This window comes from Phyllobates terribilis, unplaced genomic scaffold (genome assembly GCF_046119375.1).
Source record: "Phyllobates terribilis strain yellow unplaced genomic scaffold, ASM4611937v1 Scaffold_9__5_contigs__length_417890890, whole genome shotgun sequence".
NCBI lineage: Eukaryota > Metazoa > Chordata > Amphibia > Anura > Dendrobatidae > Phyllobates > Phyllobates terribilis.
Window position 1 is genome coordinate 177,773,993 of NW_027362769.1, and position 26,478 is coordinate 177,800,470.

Genomic DNA, 26,478 nt, shown 5'->3' on the forward strand with positions numbered 1-26,478 from the left:
TAGGGATAGATAAACAGGGAAGGTGGAGCCAGGCAGCAGTTAGTCTATTCTGGAGTCTATTTGAGTCTGGTTTAGCAGTGAGTCCAGTACAGTCTGAGAAGAGTTACCTCAGAGGACAAAAGCCAGTTCCAGCTCCTGCAATTGCTATCCTGCAGTGGAGCTTATCCAGATCAAGACTCAGTGTAGCTCAGAGAGGTGAGCTTTAGGTGTGCTGGCGCCATAAGATCGGTGAAGCGCGGCAAGCTGCCGTTAGTGTGAGTAGCCTAGTGAGGGCCCGAGTAGGCCGAAGGCGAGTGGAGAGTTAGTACATAGGGGGCAGAGGAGCTTAACTTGCTCACCCCGAAGAATTTACCGGACACCGGGTCCGAAGTTTACCGGGATCTCTATGACCCAATAAGATATAACCGGAATCCCTGGAGAACTACAAGTCCCAGGATCGCTAAAGTGCTGATACGTAACAGAGCCGGGAAACACATAGGCCCCGCAAGCTGAGGAGCGTGTATTCCAAGAAAATGCCCTACCACAAGGTCAGCCAGCGCAGGACAGAGACAAAGTTAGGCCTAGCTCCAGGCAGGTCAGAAACTTATTACACAGAGGCAAGTAACAGGAGGCCCTACACCCGCTCATTGGGGAGGATCCTGACATGCACCCTTCACCCTACCGTGCTCCGGGACGTGCCTGAATTTTCATCAGTAAAAGGTACTGAAGTGACTATCGTGTCTGTCCCTGTTCTTGTCCTGATCCGGCTGGGTCACGCCTGTCCTGCATCCCCTTTTCCGTACGCTGCCCTGAGGCCTACCTCCACCTGTGGGGAGCTATACCATCAAGCTGCCTTATCATCGGCCTCAGTGGACTGCGCAGCGCTGGTGATTCTCACCAGAAGCCACAGGTGGCGTCACGAACTTTTATAAAATAAACAACTATCAACGCTTTTTAAAGAGTGACCCCAGGGTACGGGCCCGGGAGCCGACCACCGCGACATCCCCAAGGCCAGGCTAAAGGCCCGGGTACCCGAGTAATCCCCATCCCCCTGGACTGGGTCACCGCCACTGTGACATCCGTCAGCATCTACCGGCCCGGCACCGGGCACCCCACAGCCCAGGGGGCGCGTCATACATTGGGAGGAACAGCTTCTAATAAGCATTTAACAAATGTGTCTCAGCATGTTTACCAACAAGCTCTGCCCCTGTATGTTCGCATGCCTTTTTCTTATATGTGCTCCAATTTGCAAAATGAAAGTAGTCTAAAGCAATTGATATACATCTGCAATCTTACATGTAGCCACTAGTGGCCACTGCAGTGTCATAAACTTTAAAATGAGTTGAGTACTGGCTGTGCTGGCACCTTGCTAGAAAGTGATCCCAAAACTGGAGATAGTCACCACTACAGTGACTTGCAAATCAGAGCAGCAATCTTGCAAATATAGAGGAATTTCACCTTAAAGTATATAAAAAAGTTGCTGTCCTTTTATGTTATATTCATGTATAATGTGTGTATTGTGCTCTACATTGCAAAATGAAAATAGTCCACAAATATAAAACAGCAATTTTACATGTGGCCACTAGTGGCCACTGCAGTGTCATAAACTATAAAATGAGCAGTGAATAAGGAAGATAGTCAGTAAGTGGCTGAGGCCACATGGAAAAATCTGGGGAGTCTGTGAATTCCAGAGAGACTGTAGACAGAAGAGAGTCAGATTCGGAGAGAAGCTGGGGAGAAGCATGATTGAACTGAGACAGGTTCGTGTGTGGTACTTTAGGATAAGATTATGGATACAGTTGAAGAAAAGTGAGTCCTGGCTATGCTGGCACCTTGCTAGAGAGTGATCCTGAAACTGGAGATAGTCACCACTACAGTCATTTGCAAATCAAAGCAGCAATCTTGCAAATAGGAATTTCCCCGTAAAGAATATAAAGTTGCTATCCTTTTTATTATGTAATGAATACAAAATATTGACATCAATTTGGAAAATCCTTTTGAGGAAAGTGAAGCTTAGCCGGCACTTGGTTATAATTGCATGCACCTATGTCTGGGCGTGGGATCCTTTGACTTCATCACATTAGACAGAGTGTAACTTAATAACAATGCAATCTATAGAAATATAACTTTTGTCCTTTTGTGGGGGATTGTAAAGACGGTCAGCTTCTCTTGTTCCTCCTGGATGTGATTGTACAAAAGATTGGTTATCTGGTTTATGGCATCTGTAAGAACATAGACTAGATAACACTAGGACGGCGGGGCCATAAATTCTCTGATGATGGTGAATACAGAACATCTCCATAGCAATAAAAGATTGGAAGAGACAGAAAAGAGACAGAGAACGAGGATTCTGTATTCGTGAAGCATAGAAAGGGGATGTTCTCGGCTCAGCTGCAATACTCTAAGTTTGGCCAATTTAGATTGGTCTTTGCCTCGAAAACCAAAATGTTCATTTCCTAGAAAGTCATTTTGACATTCCACATTCTTTAGTTCTGACTCATTTGTCTTTATTGTCAAAATTCCCAATACTTCTGGACACTATATAAACCCCAAAAATCTAAAAATGTAAGTGTAAAATGTCTCATCCAGTTCAAAGAATTCTCGCATTATAAGAACTTTCAAACGAAGTAAAAGGCAACAGGAAGCGAATACCATGACACGAAGGAATGTTCTAATAAAGGGAACTAATTAATGTCATAAAATATAATAATACGGCTCATAAAAATGTGCAAATACTGAACATTATAAAAGAAATAAAAAATAACTATCATTTTCATTTATTCAAGTATTGCTCATGATATACAAACTATCCATACGGCATTATTAACCATAATGTAAAACGTAACTGGAATAATAGACCAATAATACATAACCACTACCAAAAAAAAAGGTTATTACTGGTAAAAAGTACAAAAATACAGTATAATATTTCCTTCGATCTATATATGCAAATATAATACTACACGATACTACACCAGAAAACAAGATAAAAAGTACTATAATACTGCCCCTATGTAAAAGAATATAACTACTATAATACTGCCCCTATGTAGAAGAATATAACTACTATAATACTGCTCCCTATGTACAAGAATATAGCTACTATAATACTGCTCCTATGTACAAGAATATAACTACTATAATACTGCCCCTATGTGCAAGAATATAGCTACTATAATACTGCTCCTATGTACAAGAATATAACTACTATAATACTGCCCCTATGTACAAGAATATAACTACTATAATACTACTCCTATGTACAAGAATATAACTACTATAATACTGCTCCAATGTACAAGAATATAACTACTATAATACTGCCCCCTATATACAAGAATATAACTACTATAATACTGCTCCTATGTACAAGAATATAACTACTATAATACTGCCCCTATGTACAAGAATATAACTACTATAATTCTGCTCCTATGTACAAGAATATAACTACTATAATACTGCCCCTATGTACAAGAATATAACTACTATAATACTACTCCTATGTACAAGAATATAACTACTATAATACTGCTCCAATGTACAAGAATATAACTACTATAATACTGCCCCTATGTACAAGAATATAACTACTATAATACTGCTCCTATGTACAAAAATATAACTACTATAATACTGCTCCTATGTGCAAGAATATAACTACTATAATACTGCCCCCTATGCACAAGAATATAACTAGTATAATACTGCCCCCTATGTACAAGAATATAATTACTATAATATTGCCCCTATGTACAAGAATATAACTACTATAATACTGCCCCTATGTACAAGAATAACTACTATAATATTGCCTCCTATATACAAGAATATAACTACTATAATACTGCTCCTATGTACAAAAATATAACTACTATAATACTGCCCCCTATGTGCAAGAATATAGCTACTATAATACTGCTCCTATGTACAAGAATATAACTACTATAATACTGCCCCTATGTACAAGAATATAACTACTATAATACTACTCCTATGTACAAGAATATAACTACTATAATACTGCTCCAATGTACAAGAATATAACTACTATAATACTGCCCCTATGTACAAGAATATAACTACTATAATACTGCTCCTATGTACAAAAATATAACTACTATAATACTGCTCCTATGTGCAAGAATATAACTACTATAATACTGCCCCCTATGCACAAGAATATAACTAGTATAATACTGCCCCCTATGTACAAGAATATAATTACTATAATATTGCCCCTATGTACAAGAATATAACTACTATAATACTGCCCCTATGTACAAGAATAACTACTATAATATTGCCTCCTATGTACAAGAATATAACTACTATAATACTGCTCCTATGTACAAAAATATAACTACTATAATACTGCCCCCTATGTGCAAGAATATAGCTACTATAATACTGCTCCTATGTACAAGAATATAACTACTATAATACTGCCCCTATGTACAAGAATATAACTACTATAATACTGCCCCTATGTACAAGAATATAACTACTAAAATACTGTCTCCTATGTACAAGAATATAACTACTATAATACTGCTCCCTATGTACAAGAATATAACTACTATAATACTGCCCCCTATATACAAGAATATAACTACTATAATACTGCTCCTATGTGCAAGAATATAACTACTATAATACTGCCCCTATGTACAAGAATATAACTACTATAATACTGCTCCTATGTACAAGAATATAACTACTATAATACTGCTCCAATGTACAAGAATATAACTACTATAATACTGCCCCTATGTACAAGAATATAACTACTATAATACTGCTCCTATGTACAAAAATATAACTACTATAATACTGCTCCTATGTGCAAGAATATAACTACTATAATACTGCCCCCTATGCACAAGAATATAACTAGTATAATACTGCCCCCTATGTACAAGAATATAATTACTATAATATTGCCCCTATGTACAAGAATATAACTACTATAATACTGCCCCTATGTACAAGAATAACTACTATAATATTGCCTCCTATGTACAAGAATATAACTACTATAATACTGCTCCTATGTACAAAAATATAACTACTATAATACTGCCCCCTATGTGCAAGAATATAGCTACTATAATACTGCTCCTATGTACAAGAATATAACTACTATAATACTGCCCCCTATGTAGAAGAATATAACTACTATAATACTGCTCCTATGTACAAGAATATAACTACTATAATACTGCCCCTATGTACAAGAATATAACTACTATAATACTGCTCCTATGTACAAAAATATAACTACTATAATACTGCTCCTATGTGCAAGAATATAACTACTATAATACTGCCCCCTATGTAGAAGAATATAACTACTATAATACTGCTCCTATGTGCAAGAATATAACTACTATAATACTGCCCCCTATGTACAAGAATATAACTACTATAATACTGCCCTCTATGTACAAGAATATAACTACTATAATACTGCTCCTATGTACTAGAATATAACTACTATAATACTGCCTCCTATGTACAAGAATATAACTACTATAATACTGCCCCCTATGCACAAGAATATAACTACTATAACACTGCCCCCTATGTACAAGAATATAATTACTATAATACTGCCCCCTATGTACAAGAATATAACTACTATAATACTGCCCCTATGTACAAGAATATAACTACTATAATACTGCCCCCTATGCACAAGAATATAACTACTATAACACTGCCCCCTATGTAGAAGAATATAATTACTATAATACTGCTCCTATGTACAAGAATATAACTACTATAATACTGCCCCTATGTACAAGAATAACTACTATAATATTGCCTCCTATGTACAAGAATATAACTACTATAATACTGCTCCTATGTACAAGAATATAACTACTATAATACTGCTCCTATGTACAAGAATATAACTACTATAATACTGCCCCTATGTACTAGAATATAACTACTAGAATACTGCCCTCTATGTACAAGAATATAATTACTATAATACTGCCCCTATGTACAAGAATATAACTACTATAATACTGCTCCTATGTACAAAAATATAACTACTATAATACTGCCCCTATGTGCAAGAATATAACTACTATAATACTGCCCCCTATGTACAAGAATTTAATTACTATAATACTGCTCCTATGTACAAGAATATAACTACTATAATACTGCCCCTATGTACAAGAATAACTACTATAATATTGCCTCCTATGTACAAGAATATAACTACTATAATACTGCTCCTATGTACAAGAATATAACTACTATAATACTGCTCCTATGTACAAGAATATAACTACTATAATACTGCCCCTATGTACTAGAATATAACTACTAGAATACTGCCCTCTATGTACAAGAATATAACTACTATAATACTGCTCCTATGTACAAGAATATAACTACTATAATACTGCTCCTATGTACAAAAATATAACTACTATAATACTGCCCCTATGTGCAAGAATATAGCTCCTATGTACAAGAATATAATGTAAGGCAGCGCTACTTATTATCCTAGGGGATACTCGCTTTGCTGCGTCAATCACTGCACACCAGCAACTACTTTGCCGTGTTTCACAATCCACAGTTTATTACACTTCATAAACCGTATTTCACATACATAATGTCCACGAGCCCAAGTGGCAGACCGGCCCACTTGGCTCTAATTACAGCCTCCCGCAAGGTAATAAAACAATGTCCATGAAAATGTCCATAACATAAAGAGTATTACCTTTATCGGCTTTCAGCTGCTTTTAGTCCGCCACCACTGTGACTCTAAGGCTTGACCACACGTGGTCTCCAGCCCTGCACCCCTTATGGCTTACTGGCATACTACATATATCCAGGCTTAACCTTTCAGGACGCTTGTGTGGCACTCCGAGGCTTACTGGCATCCCGCACACTCTCACAGAGGGATCCAGGCTTCACCTCCACCGGAGTCCACCAGGCCTCACACGAGCGGTGTTCCCCCACACACACACAGGGAACAGCCTCGTTCCAGCCGTCACTCCATTTAAGGCTTACTGGCATACTGCCCATATCCAGGCTTCACCTCCACCGGAGTCCACCAGGATGCTTGTGTGGCACTCCGAGGCTTACTGGCATCCCGCACACTCTCACAGAGGGATCCAGGCTTCACCTCCACCGGAGTCCACCAGGCCTCACCAGGCCTCACAGGAGCGGTGTTCCCCACACACACAGGGAACAGCCTCGTGCCTGACACTCGGTGCCCACACAGGAGCTCCCAACACACAGGAACTCCTACACACCGGAACACCCCCACACAGGGTTTTTATATCTTGCAGCACACATGCACACATCCACAGATAGGACCTTAACTGATGTCAGAGTCATGTGTCCACACCCTCTGTGTGCATAAGGACCTGTGTGATGTCACGGTCATGTGACCAGTCAATTAAAGGGGAAGGTACATGGTCATTCAAACACACTGAACCATTAAAGGGATGTCTGCTACATCACATATTCCCCCCCTCTGTTCAAACTTGTGGGGTTGAACACATAATATATAAAACAGTCTATATCCCACAGTTCACACTGAGACCATGCACTTGACCCTTGCGTTGTCCAGCCCCTGGAACATTAAACATTGACATTAGCCCACTCCTTAGGGATCTACCATCTGTCAATGTCATCGACTCCGTCAAGTCACATTTCCGGGTCGTAAACTTGTCAGACTTCCGCCGCTCCCAGCGGCTCCCCCACTCCCAGCAGTCAGTCGTAACCTTGTCAGGTCTCCCCTGCTCCCAGCGGTCAGTCGAAACCCTACCAGTTCTCCCCCGCTCCCAGCGGTCAATACAACAGTGTGACTCCACATGGTTCCGTCCTCTATTGGGTCGATTGTATGGGCCACTCAACCCTGAGTCACTGGAGGTCTCACTACCTCCAAACCCACTCCCAGGACATCTTGAAAGGTCCCCAACCTCAGCTGTTCTGATATTTAGGGAGCCCTTTCTCTGTCTGGTCTCACACTCTCTAGACGGCTGCCATCTTCTGCTGCTCAGATGATGCTGTCTATCCACTCTCAGTGTAGCGAGATTCAACTTTTCCACCTCTTGCAGGTAGGTCACTCGGTACCCCACCAGCATGCTCATATCTGCAAGACTTTCTTCCGTTCCTACAGCGTAGAACGACACCATGCCGTCTTCATCCGGCATCCAGTTCTGACGATCACGTGGACTGCTTACTTTTACTACACCAGACTTTTTCACCATCATCTGCATGGCTCGGCCATTTCTCCCAATGAGCTCTCTCACCAGAACACGAGGCACCCGGATGACCTCTTCTCGCAGATTGTGAGCCTTTCTCATCAGCTCCAGTTGTCTAGCGGCTTGCTCCGTCTTCAACCGGAGAAACCGCTTCGTGCGAATACATCGCCAATGTATGTCACTCAGGATCGCCACCCTCTTCACCGTGACTTCACTCGTGGACAGGACCACCAGCTGTCTAGCCTCTGAGGTCAAGTACACCTTACAGGCTCCCACGGCCTTCTTAAACTCCTCATGCACGAACTCACGGGTGCATTCTTCCCTCAAGTCCTCAGGTACATCTACTAGGCACTTGTACCGAGACGTTTCGGTCTCACCAGTGGTTTCCAGACGATCAACCAGCTCAGGTTTCAGGGACAACTGACTTCCAGCTTCTTCACCCTGGATGCTTCCCCTGAGCGGACTCACAGCTACAACTTCACAGCTTTTCGTCTTGACCACCTCCACTTCACCATTATCTTCCCACACCATACTCTTAGCTCTCCTCAGGTCCACCTTCTCATGGTCTAAGGAAGTACGTGCAACTTGTTTGCCTTTTCCCTTCTCCAAGGAGACCTCGTTCACCACGTGACACTTTGCTAGGCGACCTTTGAGCTCTAAAACTTCTCCTTCCAGCTCAGTTACTCGCCTCTCAGCAGTCCATCTCTGAAGCTCTTCCTGCTTCAACTGCTCTTCCAGCAGCAGAGCTCTCTCAGACCTCTCCGTCTCCAATGCGCCCACTCGGCTCTCAATAGCCAGTCTCTCACGCTTCTCTTGCGTCCACTGGGCTTGTAGCAACTCCTTGAGCTGCTTGATCTCGGCTCCGACATCCACCGAATCCTCCGAGCCCACATCACTCGAGGAGGTATCTGCTTCATACCTCCCATCACCAGCGGTCAACTCCTGGCCCTGGTCTGTGGCTTTTCCGATGGACTCCTCCATCTTCTCTCGCTCAGCTTCCATCTTGCTGACTGTTTCCTTAAGGTACGTCTCCGCCTTCTGGAGAGTATCACAGGACATCTGTAACTCCTTCACTTGAGCTTCCAGATCTAGGGTCTTTCCCCGGAGATCATCATTCTCCTCACGGATATCTTGCAGAGTGGTCTCAACCACTTGGGGAACTTGCTCTGCATCCGCCTTATCCTCCTCTAGTTTTTCCTTCACCTTGAGGAGATCCTCATAATCTCTCTTACTCTGTTGCAGTTCCTCACTGAACTTTCCATACCTCTTTTCTGCCTCATGATCATGAGCAGACACTTCAACTTTTATTGCCTCTTTCAGGGTGGATAGCTCCTGGTCTCGCTGGTACAGAGAGTTCTCCAGCCGCTCCTTCTCCTGCATTAAAGGCTTTACTTGGTCCTGGAACTGCTGCAGCTCCCTCATGAGTTCATCATACTCCTTTTTAGATTTACACAGCTCCTGGTTGAACTGTTCGCGCAGTCGTTCTAGTTCCTGATCACGTCCAGAAACTCCATCCTGCCGCGTCTCCTTCTCAAGTTTCAACTGCAAAACCTCCTCCTTGATTTTGCGGCGGTCCTCCTTAATTGCGTGGAACATCTCCTTCCACTGGACAACTTCCTCGTTGCTTTCCTTTAGACCTCGCTGTAAGTCCTTCACAACCTGGTATACGCTCTGCCGTTCAGACTCCAGGCTCCGCTGGTCTGAGGACACGTTCTCCAGGTCCGTCACCTCCTCTTCTGCCTCTGAAGGGGGATCCACCCTTGTAACAACGGCACACACCATTACATTTTCTTTATTTTCACTTTTAGTCAAGACTACAGGAGCAACCTTTTTGTGGCCCCTGCGCCGTCTACGACGAGAGGTGGACTCTCTCCCCTCATCTAGCCCCTCCTGACTGACCTCTCCTACTTCCGAAGTGTCACCGTCAGCTATCGGGTCTGTGTCACTCCCTATGATGTTGTGGACTACCAGGTCACCTCCCACTTTGACTTCACCCCCTTCCACTGGAGCTACCCCGTTCTCAACGGTCAAATTGTCATTTCTAGGAGGTACCATCCCACAATCAGCAACAATTTCCAGTTTTTCACACTCTACGCTCTTGTGAAAATCCGCCCCTTTTTTAGACTCCGCCCCCTTTTTAACAACCACACCGGCAGGGTAATTTTTACAAAAAACATCAGCGACAGTCTTAGGACTCAGTTCACAAGACCTCTTACCACCTCCCCGGGCACTCTGGGACAACACGGGTGCCCCCGGAGAGTCCATAGAATGGTCCACCGCCACCATTCTATACGGTGCCCACAGCTCCTGCGGTTCCCGCACCATGTCCAGTAACAGTTTCTCAAATACCTGCTCTGGTCCCAACCGGCCCTTCAAACGCTCAATAGCTCCAGACACCTCTGTTGCTTTGCTCACAGCCATCATGGTACACTGTTCACACTTGAACTTCACCGCTCTCCCCGAAAAAATTTTCGTGGCCCCGCCGAGCCACCTCAACACAGGATTCGAGTGTGACGACGACCTTCACAACCCCGCCGAGTTGTAGCCAGATGCTTTGACCTTCGTGAGCCCCACCGAGCCACAGCAAACCAGGTTTAAGTGCGACGACGACCTTCACAACCCCGCCGAGTTGTAGCCAGATGCTTTACCACACTCGTCGACCTGTACAGTTGCTCCCAGCAACCAGACTGCAGATGCTCCCAGTAACCAGACTGCAGAGTGCCCCTAGCAACCAGATTGCAGCTGCCCCTAGCAACCAGACTGCAGCTGCCCGCACTCTCAAACCACATGTAAGGCAGCGCTACTTATTATCCTGGGGGATACTCGCTTTGCTGCGTCAATCACTGCACACCAGCAACTACTTTGCCGTGTTTCACAATCCACAGTTTATTACACTTCATAAACCGTATTTCACATACATAATGTCCACGAGCCCAAGTGGCAGACCGGCCCACTTGGCTCTAATTACAGCCTCCCGCAAGGTAATAAAACAATGTCCATGAAAATGTCCATAACATAAAGAGTATTACCTTTATCGGCTTTCAGCTGCTTTTAGTCCGCCACCACTGTGACTCTAAGGCTTGACCACACGTGGTCTCCAGCCCTGCACCCCTTATGGCTTACTGGCATACTGCCCATATCCAGGCTTCACCTTTCAGGACGCTTGTGTGGCACTCCGAGGCTTACTGGCATCCCCCACACTCTCACAGAGGGATCCAGGCTTCACCTCCACCGGAGTCCACCAGGCCTCACAGGAGCAGTGTTCCCCACACACACAGGGAACAGCCTCGTGCCTGACACTCGGTGCCCACACAGGAGCTCCCCACACCCAGGAACTCCTACACACCGGAACACCCCCACACAGGGTTTTTATATCTTGCAGCACACATCCACAGATAGGACCTTAACTGATGTCAGAGTCATGTGTCCACACCCTCTGTGTGCATAAGGACTTGTGTGATGTCACAGTCATGTGACCAGTCAATTAAAGGAGAAGGTACATGGTCATTCAAACACACTGAACCATTAAAGGGATGTCTGCTACATCACAATAGCTACTATAATACTGCCCCCTAATCCTGTAAAAAACAGAAAAAAAATGCAGAATAAGAAACCAACTTCAGCATTACCATTTTCCTTTCTCTTAAAATAAAGACAATTAATTTTCGTTTCATCAGATTCTAATTGGCGGCATCCACAATAATATCTTTTCCAGCATGGATACTTGAGAGCAGTGTCTGTACAAACTTGTCTAGTTTTGTGCAATATGTGACCATGGTGACGATCACGTAAGGAGTGAATACTGCAAAATGTGTGAAATGCACAGACTAAAATCCATCAGAATGAGACTGGGGTGTCCTGTTCTCTGCACCCTTGCTGTGTGGTTGGGCTGTTGTGGTGTCTGTGCCAGCACTTCAGTCTCACTGCTGCAATACTCAGCTCTGCCAGTAATAAGGAGATTGTACACTGAGTTCATTAAGCTACCTGGTTACAAAGTGTCACTTCAATCCATGTAATATTGTCGAGTACCTGGAGAAAAGTACCATCCAGGAGCCTGGGAAAGTTGGGAAGATGATGTCTCGTGGTGGAAAAGCTGTTAGAACCCTCCTGTTTGTTTTTTCCATCTTGTGTTTTGCGGTCACGTGACCATCTGCCTTTATATTCCAGCTCCGCCTTTTTGGCTGTGCTGGACTTCAGTGTTGTTTGACTGTTTGGCTAGCCAGGTGCTTCGGTGCCTATCTCTGTCAGTTCGCTTGGTCCTTCTGGGACCTCTAGTACCTTTTTGTCAGTTTGTCTTTTTGTGTTCTGCAACAACTTCTCTGTTTAGGAGGTGTCCCTTTTTTGTTCCAGTCCTTAGTTCTTTTAGGGACCCCTCCCCTTATGCTATAGGTCTTCGTTCAGACTAGCCGAGGACTAAGGCGGGTCTGTTCGCTAGAAACGGGCAGCCCGCTACATCGTAGGGATTCAGCTTAGTCTTACTGTAGGGACAGCTTCCCCCTTTCTTTCCTTAGTACATGTTGCAGATCATAACAGTAAGTCCAGCCCAAAAAACTAAAAGGAAAGAAATTCGGAGATCAGTATGGTTTCCGTCCAGGATTTGGCTCAACGCTTGCAGGGATTGTCTCTGGAGGTGGCCGAGCTCCAGCAACACGTGAGTAGCTGTTCTGGAGCGCATTTTGTGGAACCCAAGGTAGGACTGCCTGATGTTTTTTATGGTAAACAGCAAGATTTTTTTTCCTTTAAAAATGCTTGTTTGTTATATTTTCATTTGAGACCAAGGTCCTCTGGGAATGAATCACAGTGCATTGGTTTTATTATGTCACTTTTGCGCAAAGAACCACAGGGGTGGGCCTTTTGTCTCCAACCTAATGATCCATGCTTAAGGTCTGTAGAAGAATTTTTTTCGGCTATGGGTCTATTATATCACGATCCTGATCGAATCTCATCTGCTGAGGCAGAACTCAGGCTTTTGAATCAGGGGTCAGGTGATGTTGAAAATTATTGCACACACTTTAGAAGATGGGCTTCAGAAGTCAAATGGAATGATCCTGCTCTGAAATGTCTATTTCTTGCTGGTCTGAGTGAAAGGGTTAAGGATTTGCTAATTGCATTCCCCGCACCTTAGACTCTGTAGGATGCCATGCAATTAGCTGTTCATGTGGATAGCAGACTGATATTTAGACAGAATGAGGTAAAGACTCCTGTAATGTCAGGTCCTAGTCCCCAGAAAATCTGCTCTGACAGCGGAGAACCGATAGAGGTTGGGGCGAAGTCGCTCCCTTCTCAGGAAAGAGACAGGAGGCTCACCGAGGGATTGTGTCATTATTGTGGTTTGAGTTTCTATCTCTCGCAGAATTTGCTCTTAACAATCATACATCCTCCTCTGCTGGGTGTTCTCTTTTTTTTTGTTGTTCTGGGAGACATTTGTCTTTTGGTTTGTTCTCCAAATTGGGGTCGGCGGTGCCGGAGGAGGAGAATTTTTCCGGTGATTTGGAGAGAGTTTGGACTAATGTAAGTTGCAACCTTCAAGAGGCTAACATTAAGTCCAAGAAGTATTTTGACAGGAAACGTAAGGAGGTTTTGTCACTGTGGGTGATATGGTTTGGTTGTCCTCAAGGAACTTGCGGTTGAGGATTCCCTCTAAAAAACTGGGTCCTAAGTTTGTGGGTCCATTTAAAGTGCTTCAGGTTGTTAACCTGTCTGCGGTTAGGTTGGATGTCCCTACTTCCTGGAAGATTAATCCTGTGTTTCATGTTTCCTTGTTGAAAAAGGCTGACGTATCTAATAGGGACGCCACTGTCACAGTTCCTCCTGTGGTGGAAGACGGCGAATATGAAATTTCTTGTATCTTGAATTCTAGATGGCATAGAGGGAGATTACAGTATCTTGTCTCCTGGAAGGGTTTTGGTCCCGAAGAGAACTCCTAGGTAAGGACGGATGATGTCTCTGCTCCTAGGCTTGTTAGAGCTTTCCACAAGAGGTTTCCGGATAGGCCTGGGCCTGGAGGATCCTGAGGATCCTCATAAAAGAGGGGGTACTGTTAGAACCCTCCTGTTTGTTTTTTCCATCTTGCGGTCATGTGACCATCTGCCTTTGTATTCGAGCTCTGCCCTTTTGGCTGTGCTGGACTTCAGTGTTTGACTGTTTCTCTAGCCTGGTGCTTCGGTACCTATCTCTGTCAGTTCGTTTGGTCCTTCTGGGGCCTCTAGTACCTTTTGTCAGTTTGTCTTATTGTGTTCTGCAACAACTTCTCTGTTTAGGAGGTGTCCCTTTTTTTGTCCCAGTCCTTAGTTCTTTTAGGGACCCCTCCCCTTTATGCTATAGGTCTTCGTTCAGACTAGCCGAGACCTAAGGCGGGTCTGTTCGCTAGGAACGGGCAGCCCGCTACATCGTAGGGATTCAGCTTAGTCTTACTGTAGGGACAGCCTTCCCCTTTCTTTTCTTAGTACATGTTGCAGATCATAACAAAAGCCCTTTAAGAAGAACATTTTTTCGTAAGTGCATTAGAAGGAAATAAAGGATGTGATTGATTGCAGCAGAAGAAACCTCAAAGCCTCCGTCACCCAGCAGCCATTTACTCACAGTTTATAAAAGGCGCCGCTCCCATCATAGAATATTTCCTAAAACAAAGCACAACAAAGAGAAATGTTCTTTATGACATTTTTCCAGCTGAGGTGCCGCGGATATTGATGTGATCGCACATGCAGCCATCCCAGGCATCCCTTTGAAAGGAACAGGAAATTTACGTTTGTTAAATCAGTTGAAGATGTCTGAACTGGTTCTCATTTCTGTAAAGAAGCTCAAGACGTTCGTCCAGATACAAGTCCAGATCTGCTGCTCCTCAAGTTGATGGTCCTCAAAGGAGCATGTACTGCACACGTACAAAAAATCTACAGTATCTACGTCATATCTATTTATCTATAAACCAAAGAATATAGCAGACAAAGTATATTAAACAGCACGACAAAGGAGTTCTAAGGTAAAGAACAGGTTAAACTTTATTACACTTTTCAACATAAGCGCACACATGATTTAAAAAGGACGACAACCGCGCTGGGGGTCGGTGCTTTCTATTCTGTGGCCGTGACTGGGTCCAGTATGGGGAATGGTGCAATATTTTTTCATCTGTAGGGTTATGATTATCTACCAAACACGGCTCATAGCGACAGTCTGTGTGTGACGACCACATTATATGGAATGACACACTAGGCGATGCGTCTGCTTGAATATATTTCATCTGTAGCCTTTCTGTAGGTGCCTTAGTCTTTAATAGTCTTATTATACTACTATTATCATATATTATTGTGCCACCAAGTATTTGGCTACTAGTTGTCGTCCTTATTATATCATGTGTGTGTTTATGCTGAAAGGTGTAATAAAGTTTAACCTGTTCTTTGCCTTAAAACTCCTTTGTCGTGCTGTTTAAAATATTGATTGGAGAGGAATTTTTGGCCGGTTACCTTTTGGAGTATTTCCGGGGTTGCTCAGTGGGAGCTCGGGTCTCCTCCCTGCATGTTTAGCGCTCTTTACAGAGCCAATGAACATGCAGGGATTGCCTGCCACTCACTATAATGCCCCATGCAGGAAGTGACATCCTGCATGGGGCATTATAAGGGAGGGGGGGGTGACATCCTGCATGGGGCACTATAAGGGGGGTGACATCTTGCATGGGGCATTATAAAGGGGGTGACATTCTGCATGGGGAATTATAAGAGGGGTGACATAACGCATGGGGCATTATAAGGGGGGTGACATCCTACATGGGGCATTATGAGGGGGGGTGACATCCTGCATGGGGCATTATAAGGGGGGTGATATCCTGCATGGGGCATTATAAGGGGGTGTGACATCCTGCATGGAGCATTATAAGGGGGGTGACATCCTACATGGGGCATAAGGGGGGTGACATCCTGCATGGGGCATTACATGGGGGGAACAGCCTGTGTGGGGCATTATGTGGGGGGAACAACCTGCATGAGGCATTATGTTGGGGGAACAGCCTGCATGGAGCGTTAAATGGGGGAAAGTATTCTGTATGGAGCGTTATATGGGGGCCAGTATCCTGTATGGAGTGTTATATGGGGGCCAGTATCCTCTATGGAACATTTTATGGGGGCCAGTATTCTGTATGGAGCGATTCGCCGGTTTCTGAGCTATTGTGGAACAGTATAGGAGACCCACTCTTTAGTAATGGGAACAACAAAGCATAGCTGGCTGATGGCTCTCTAAGAATAGTGAGGGCCAACTGCTGGCCCTTTAAGAATAGTAAATGCCGCCTGATGGCCCTATAAAAATAAGCTTTGTGACTTTCAGAGTCCCTCCTTCATAAATGAAACAGGATGTGTCTGATGATGTGTCTCACACACCACATGGCCAGATAAGGTTGTAAAATGCTAAAAATGACATTTCCTAGTGAATGCATTTATCACGGTTGAAAGCAATGCAAAAGTGCAAAAACGCATAAAAAACACTACGTGTGAACATAGCCCAAGGTGTGGAGGAGTATTTTTGGTTTTGGTTATTTATTTTACCTTATATAAAAGTCATTACCCTGGAAAGGATGTTCCTTTGTATGTTTTATTGTGAGTCCGTAAAAGTGGTGTAATACTCTGACAACGTTGTTGACAGCAGTGACCTGGGAGTCAGAAATGCTTCCAGGGGTCTTTCCCATGCTGTCCCCATGTCATTTGAGCTCTGTTCCCATCGATTTGGGCAATTTTTAGGCCCTCTGCAGACCGCCGGGGGGAGCCGCCTGAAAAATGCTCGAGTTTCCCATAGACTTAAAGTGGGCTCGTTACTCGGACCGAGCACCCGAGTATTACAATGTGCTCGACCCGAGCAACGAGCACCCGAGCATTTTAGTGCTCGCTCATCACTAGTTGGGTGTAATATGGCTTAGATGTATATACAATAATGTGGCTAGTGAATCTATTGCAACTTAGCAGCCAAAGTATGCACGGAGATGTGTGCAAACAATGACTATATGAAATATAATCTTCATCACTGCCAGGGGCGGACACAGACTGTAGTGGGCCCCTGTGCAAGAAATTTTTGGGGGCCCCCCCCTGCGCTTCATAAGACAACAAAGTTATGTAAACATAACCCCCCCATGTGCATCTCTCGCCCTCCCATGTGCAGCGCTCATCCCCCCATGTGCAGCTCACTCCCCCGGTGCATCTCTCACCCCCCCCCGTGCATCTCCCACCCCCCCGTGCATCTCTCATCCCCCCCCCATGTGCATCTCTCATCCCCCCCATGTGCATCTCTCATCCCCCCCATGTGCATCTCTCATCCCCCCCACTCCTAGTTAATTAATTGTATTTAAAACAAATAAAACTTGTTATACTTACCCCCATGCGATCCCTGCAGAATCCTGGCGCTCGTCCACGTCGCTGCCACCAGGCTCTCCTGACGTTCGGCCATGTGACGGTGCCACATGCATAGCCATCAGCTTTTGTTTTGGCCAAAAGATTTTTAAAGCCGCCACCACGATAAGGTAGACTCTTCTGGCCGGGCCCTACTCTAACCTATTAAAATTTTCTTAAAATATCCAATACTCTTTTTAGATATATTTTTATTTAGTTTTCTTTAAGGGAATGTGTCATATACATTTTTTTTTTTAAATGACCAATAATACCACATACAGGGAATACCGCCACACCATGACCAGACCACATATTACCACAACATAGTGACCGAATAATACCACACAGAAGGGAGAAAAACTGTCACACCATGACCAGACCACATATTACCACCACATTACTAATATTACCACCACATTACTAATATTACCATAAGTGTCATTATACACGGGAGCTCTATACATGGTATGTATAATGTAAGTGTCCAGGTAATCTAGTGATCACCAGTGACATTATACACAGGAGCTCTGTATATAGTGTCAGTGTACAGGTAATACAGTGATCACCAGTGACATTATACACAGGAGCTCTGTATATAGTGTCAGTGTACAGGTAATACAGTGATCACCAGTGACATTATACACAGGAGCCCGGTACATAGTATATAGTGTAAGTGTACATGTAATGCACTGACTCACTGGTGACGTCTCTAGGTGAAGTCCTTCAGCTACGCTTTTCTCCTTCATCCAGCACAGACCGCCATCACGTCTTCCAGCCAGGACTCGTCTCTGCATAAAATAGCACAGTTATCTAGAGCACATTCCCCAACTTCTACATTACGCAGCTGAATACAGACGTGCATCCACCATCAATATATGGTTAGTTATTATGCAACCTACCATTCCAAATATAAATTGTAATCCACCACGGTGCCCCCATTAACTGTAAATAGGCACTTAATATATAATTTAATTAGAACCTCTACTCTTTCCGCCAATTTGTTACCAGTTACACTCCTGCATCCGCAACGCTCTCTACTCTATACTTCCTGCTCCCCGCATTCATTATTTACATGCACCCCCTGCCCCAATTCATTATATCATGTCCGTGCTCTCCCCACCCCATCATCATTTATCATTTACTGTCCCCCACCCCACATTCATTATGTGCAGCTCATTATCCCCCTACTCTCAATTCCCCCATGTGCAGCTCATTTTCTCCCAATTCCCCCATGTGCAGCTCATTTTCTCCCAATTCCCCCATGTGCAGCTCTCATCTCCCCCATGTGCAGCTCTCACCACCCCACCATGTGCACATCTCTCATCCCCCTCCCCCACATGTGCCCCTCTCTCATCCCCCCCATGTGCACATCTCTCATCCCCCTCCCCCACATGTGCACCTCTCTCATCCGCCTCCCCCACATGTGCACCTCTCTCATCCGCCTCCCCCACATGTGCACCTCTCTCATCCCCCTCCACCACATGTGCATCTCCCATTCCCCCCACTCCTAGTAAATTGTATTTAAAAAAAAAAAAACTTGTTATACTTACCCCCATGTGATCCCTGCAGAATCCTGGCGCTCGTCCAAATCGCTGACACCAGGTTCTCCTGACTTCCGGTCATGTGACGGCGCCGTCACATGACCAGAAGTCAGGGGAATCATGAAAGCGCTGCCGCAGGAGCGCAGCGCAGCGCTGATATGTCCCGGACCCGGCGCTTAGCATGGGGCCGGGGGCCCCATGAGGAGAGAGACGCACAAGAGGGGGGCCCCCAAGGGGGCCCCTACCGGCTGGGCCCCATACTGGAGTCAGGGCAGTCATGCCCTGATGGCGGCCCTGCTGGAGGCTGGAGGGGCCCCCTCTCCCTCGGGGCCCCCGTTCAATGAACCGTCTGCACGGGCGGTAGTTCCGCCCCTGATCACTGCCATATAGACTATACTTATATACTGCATTACTGCCATATAGACTGTACTTATATACTGCATTACTGCCATATAGACTGTACTTATATACTACATTACTGCCATATAGACTATACTTATATACCGCATTACTGCCATATAGACTGTACTTATATACTACATTACTGCCATATAGACTATACTTATATACCGCATTACTGCCATATAGACTATACTTATATACTGCATTACAGCCATATAGACTGTAATTATATACCGCATTACTGCCATATAGACTGTACTGATATACTGCATTACTGCCATATAGACTGTACTTATATACTGCATAACTGCCATATAGACTGTACTTATATACTGCAGTACTGCCATATAGACTGTACTTATATACTGCATTACTGCCATGTAGACTATACTTATATACTGCATTACAGCCATATAGACTGTACTTATATACCGCATTACTGCCATATAGACTGTACTTATATACCGCATTACTGCCATATAGACTGTACTTATATACCGCATTACTGCCATATAGACTATACTTATATACTGCATTACTGCCATATAGACTGTACTTATATACTGCATTACTGCCATATAGACTGTACTTATATACTACATTACTGCCATATAGACTATACTTATATACCGCATTACTGCCATATAGACTGTACTTATATACTACATTACTGCCATATAGACTATACTTATATACCGCATTACTGCCATATAGACTATACTTATATACTGCATTACAGCCATATAGACTGTACTTATATACCGCATTACTGCCATATAGACTGTACTGATATACTGCATTACTGCCATATAGACTGTACTTATATACCGCATTACTGCCATATAGACTGAACTTATATACTGCATTACTGCCATATAGACTGTACTTATATACTGCATTACTGCCATGTAGACTGTACTTATATACTGCATTACTGCCATATAGACTGTACTTATATACCGCATTACTGCCATATAGACTGTACTTATATACCGCATTACTGCCATATAGACTGTACTTATATACCGCATTACTGCCATATAGACTGTACTTATATACCGCATTACTGCCATATAGACTGTACTTATATACCGCATTACTGCCATATAGACTGTACTTATATACTGCATTACTGCCATATAGACTGTACTTATATACCGCATTACTGCCATATAGACTGTACTTATATACTACATTACTGCCATATAGACTGTACTTATATACCGCATTACTGCCATATAGACTGTACTTATATACTGCATTACTGCCATATAGACTATACTTATATACTGCATTACTGCTATATAGACTGTGCGTATATACTACATTACTGCCATATAGACTATACTTATATACTGCATTACTGCCATATAGACTATACTTATATACCGCATTACTGCCATATAGACTGTACTTATATACCGCATTACTGCCATATAGACTGTACTTATATACCGCATTACTGCCATATAGACTGTACTTATATACCGCATTACTGCCATATAGACTGTACTTATATACTGCATTACTGCCATATAGACTATACTTATATACTGCATTACTGCTATATAGACTGTGCGTATATACTACATTACTGCCATATAGACTATACTTATATACTGCATTACTGCCATATAGACTATACTTATATACCGCATTACTGCCATATAGACTGTACTTATATACCGCATTACTGCCATATAGACTGTACTTATATACCGCATTACTGCCATATAGACTGTACTTATATACCGCATTACTGCCATATAGACTGTACTTATATACCGCATTACTGCCATATAGACTGTACTTATATACTGCATTACTGTCATATAGACTGTGCTTATATACTACAATACTGCCATATAGACTGTACTTATATACCGCATTACTGCCATATAGACTGTACTTATATACTGCATTACTGCCATATAGACTCTACTTATATACTGCATTACTGTCATATAGACTGTACTTATATACTGCATTACTGCCATATAGACTGTGCTTATATACTACATTACTGCCATATAGACTGTACTTATATACCGCATTACTGCCATATAGACTGTACTTATATACTGCATTACTGCCATATAGACTCTACTTATATACTGCATTACTGTCATATAGACTCTACTTATATACTGCATTACTGCCATATAGACTGTACTTATATACCGCATTACTGCCATATAGACTCTACTTATATACTGCATTACTGTCATATAGACTCTACTTATATACTGCATTACTGCCATATAGACTGTACTTATATACCGCATTACTGTCATATAGACTGTGCTTATATACTACATTACTGCCATATAGACTGTACTTATATACCGCATTACTGCCATATAGACTGTACTTATATACTGCATTACTGCCATATAGACTCTACTTATATACTGCATTACTGTCATATAGACTCTACTTATATACTGCATTACTGCCATATAGACTGTACTTATATACCGCATTACTGTCATATAGACTGTGCTTATATACTACATTACTGCCATATAGACTGTACTTATATACCGCATTACTGCCATATAGACTGTACTTATATACTGCATTACTGCCATATAGACTGTACTTATATACTGCATTACTGCCATATAGACTATACTTATATACTGCATTACTGCCATATAGACTGTACTTATATACCGCATTACTGCCATATAGACTGTACTTATATACCGCATTACTGCCATATAGACTGTACTTATATACCACATTACTGCCATATAGACTGTACTTATATACTGCATTACTGCCATATAGACTCTACTTATATACTGCATTACTGTCATATAGACTGTGCTTATATACTACATTACTGCCATATAGACTGTACTTATATACCGCATTACTGCCATATAGACTGTACTTATATACCGCATTACTGTCATATAGACTGTACTTATATACCGCATTACTGCCATATAGACTGTACTTATATACTGCATTACTGCCATATAGACTATACTTATATACTGCATTACTGCCATATAGACTGTACGTATATACTACATTACTGCCATATAGACTATACTTATATACTGCATTACTGCCATATAGACTATACTTATATACCGCATTACTGCCATATAGACTGTACTTATATACTGCATTACTGCCATATAGACTGTACTTATATACTGCATTACTGCCATATAGACTGTACTTATATACTGCATTACTGCCATATAGACTGTACTTATATACTGCATTACTGTCATATAGACTGTGCTTATATACTGCATTACTGCCATATAGACTGTGCTTATATACTGCATTACTGCCATATAGACTGTACTTATATACTGCATTACTGCCATATAGACTATACTTATATACTGCATTACTGCCATATAGACTATATTTATATACTGCATTACTGCCATATAGACTGTGCTTATATACTGCATTACTGCCATATAGACTGTACTTATATACTGCATTACTGTCATATAGACCGTGCTTATATACTGCATTACTGCCATATAGACTGTACTTATATACTGCATTACTGCCATATAGACTATACTTATATACTGCATTACTGCCATATAGACTGTACTTATATACTGCATTACTGCCATATAGACTGTACTTATATACCGCATTACTGCCATATAGACTGTACTTATATACTGCATTACTGCCATATAGACTGTACTTATATACTGCATTACTGCCATATAGACTGTACGTATATACTACATTACTGCCATATAGACTATACTTATATACTGCATTACTGCCATATAGACTATACTTATATACTGCATTACTGCCATATAGACTGTACTTATATACCACATTACTGCCATATAGACTGTACTTATATACCGCATTACTGCCATATAGACTGTACTTATATACCACATTACTGCCATATAGACTGTACTTATATACCGCATTACTGCCATATAGACTGTACTTATATACTGCATTACTGCCATATAGACTGTACTGATATACCGCATTACTGCCATATAGACTGTACTTATATACCGCATTACTGCCATATAGACTGTACTTATATACTGCATTACTGCCATATAGACTGTACTGATATACCGCATTACTGCCATATAGACTGTACTTATATACTGCATTACTGCCATATAGACTGTACTTATATACCGCATTACTGCCATATAGACTGTACTTATATACTGCATTACTGCCATATAGACTGTACTTATATACTGCATTACTGCCATATAGACTGTACTTATATACTGCATTACTGCCATATAGACTGTACTTATATACCGCATTACTGCCATATAGACTGTACTTATATACCACATTACTGCCATATAGACTATACTTATATACTGCATTACTGCCATATAGACTGTACTTATATACTGCATTACTGCCATATAGACTGTACTTATAAACTGCATTACTGCCATATAGACTATACTTATATACTGCATTACTGTCATATAGACTGTGCTTATATACTGCATTACTGCCATATAGACTGTACTTATATACTGCATTACTGTCATATAGACTGTACTTATATACTGCATTACTGCCATATAGACTGTACTTATATACTGCATTACTGTCATATAGACTATACTTATATACTGCATTACTGCCATATAGACTATACTTATATACTGCATTACTGCCATATAGACTGTACTTATATACTGCATTACTGTCATATAGACTGTGCTTATATACTACATTACTGCCATATAGACTGTACTTATATACTGCATTACTGCCATATAGACTGTACTTATATACTGCATTACTGCCATATAGACTGTACTTATATACTGCATTACTGTCATATAGACTATACTTATATACTGCATTACTGCCATATAGACTATACTTATATACTGCATTACTGCCATATAGACTGTACTTATATACTGCATTACTGTCATATAGACTGTGCTTATATACTACATTACTGCCATATAGACTGTACTTATATACTGCATTACTGTCATATAGACTATACTTATATACAGCATTACTGCCATATAGACTGTACTTATATACTGCATTACTGTCATATAGACTATACTTATATACAGCATTACTGCCATATAGACTGTACTTATATACCGCATTACTGCCATATAGACTATACTTATATACCGCATTACTGCCATATAGACTGTACTTATATACTGCATTACTGCCATATAGACTGTACTTATATACTGCATTACTGACATATAGACTGTACTTATATACTGCATTACTGCCATATAGACTGTACTTATATACCGCATTACTGCCATATAGACTATACTTATATACTGAATTACTGCCATATAGACTGTACTTATATACTGCATTACTGCCATATAGACTGTACTTATATACTGCATTACTGCCATATAGACTATACTTATATACTGCATTACTGTCATATAGACTGTGCTTATATACTACATTACTGCCATATAGACTGTACTTATATACCGCATTACTGCCATATAGATTATACTTATATACCGCATTACTGCCATATAGACTGTGCTTATATATCGCATTACTGCCATATAGACTGTACTTATATACCGCATTACTGCCATATAGACTGTACTTATATACTGCATTACTGCCATATAGACTGTACTTATATACCGCATTACTGCCATATAGACTGTACTTATATACCGCATTACTGCCATATAGACTGTACTTATATACCGCATTACTGCCATATAGACTGTACTTATATACCGCATTACTGCCATATAGACTGTACTTATATACTGCATTACTGCCATATAGACTGTACTTATATACCGCATTACTGCCATATAGACTGTACTTATATACTACATTACTGCCATATAGACTGTACTTATATACCGCATTACTGCCATATAGACTGTACTTATATACTGCATTACTGCCATATAGACTATACTTATATACTGCATTACTGCCATATAGACTGTGCGTATATACTACATTACTGCCATATAGACTATACTTATATACTGCATTACTGCCATATAGACTATACTTATATACCGCATTACTGCCATATAGACTGTACTTATATACCGCATTACTGCCATATAGACTGTACTTATATACCGCATTACTGCCATATAGACTGTACTTATATACCGCATTACTGCCATATAGACTGTACTTATATACCGCATTACTGCCATATAGACTGTACTTATATACTGCATTACTGTCATATAGACTGTGCTTATATACTACATTACTGCCATATAGACTGTACTTATATACCGCATTACTGCCATATAGACTGTACTTATATACTGCATTACTGCCATATAGACTCTACTTATATACTGCATTACTGTCATATAGACTGTACTTATATACTGCATTACTGCCATATAGACTGTGCTTATATACTACATTACTGCCATATAGACTGTACTTATATACCGCATTACTGCCATATAGACTGTACTTATATACTGCATTACTGCCATATAGACTCTACTTATATACTGCATTACTGTCATATAGACTCTACTTATATACTGCATTACTGCCATATAGACTGTACTTATATACCGCATTACTGCCATATAGACTCTACTTATATACTGCATTACTGTCATATAGACTCTACTTATATACTGCATTACTGCCATATAGACTGTACTTATATACCGCATTACTGTCATATAGACTGTGCTTATATACTGCATTACTGCCATATAGACTGTACTTATATACCGCATTACTGTCATATAGACTGTACTTATATACTGCATTACTGCCATATAGACTCTACTTATATACTGCATTACTGTCATATAGACTCTACTTATATACTGCATTACTGCCATATAGACTGTACTTATATACCGCATTACTGCCATATAGACTGTACTTATATACTGCATTACTGCCATATAGACTCTACTTATATACTGCATTACTGTCATATAGACT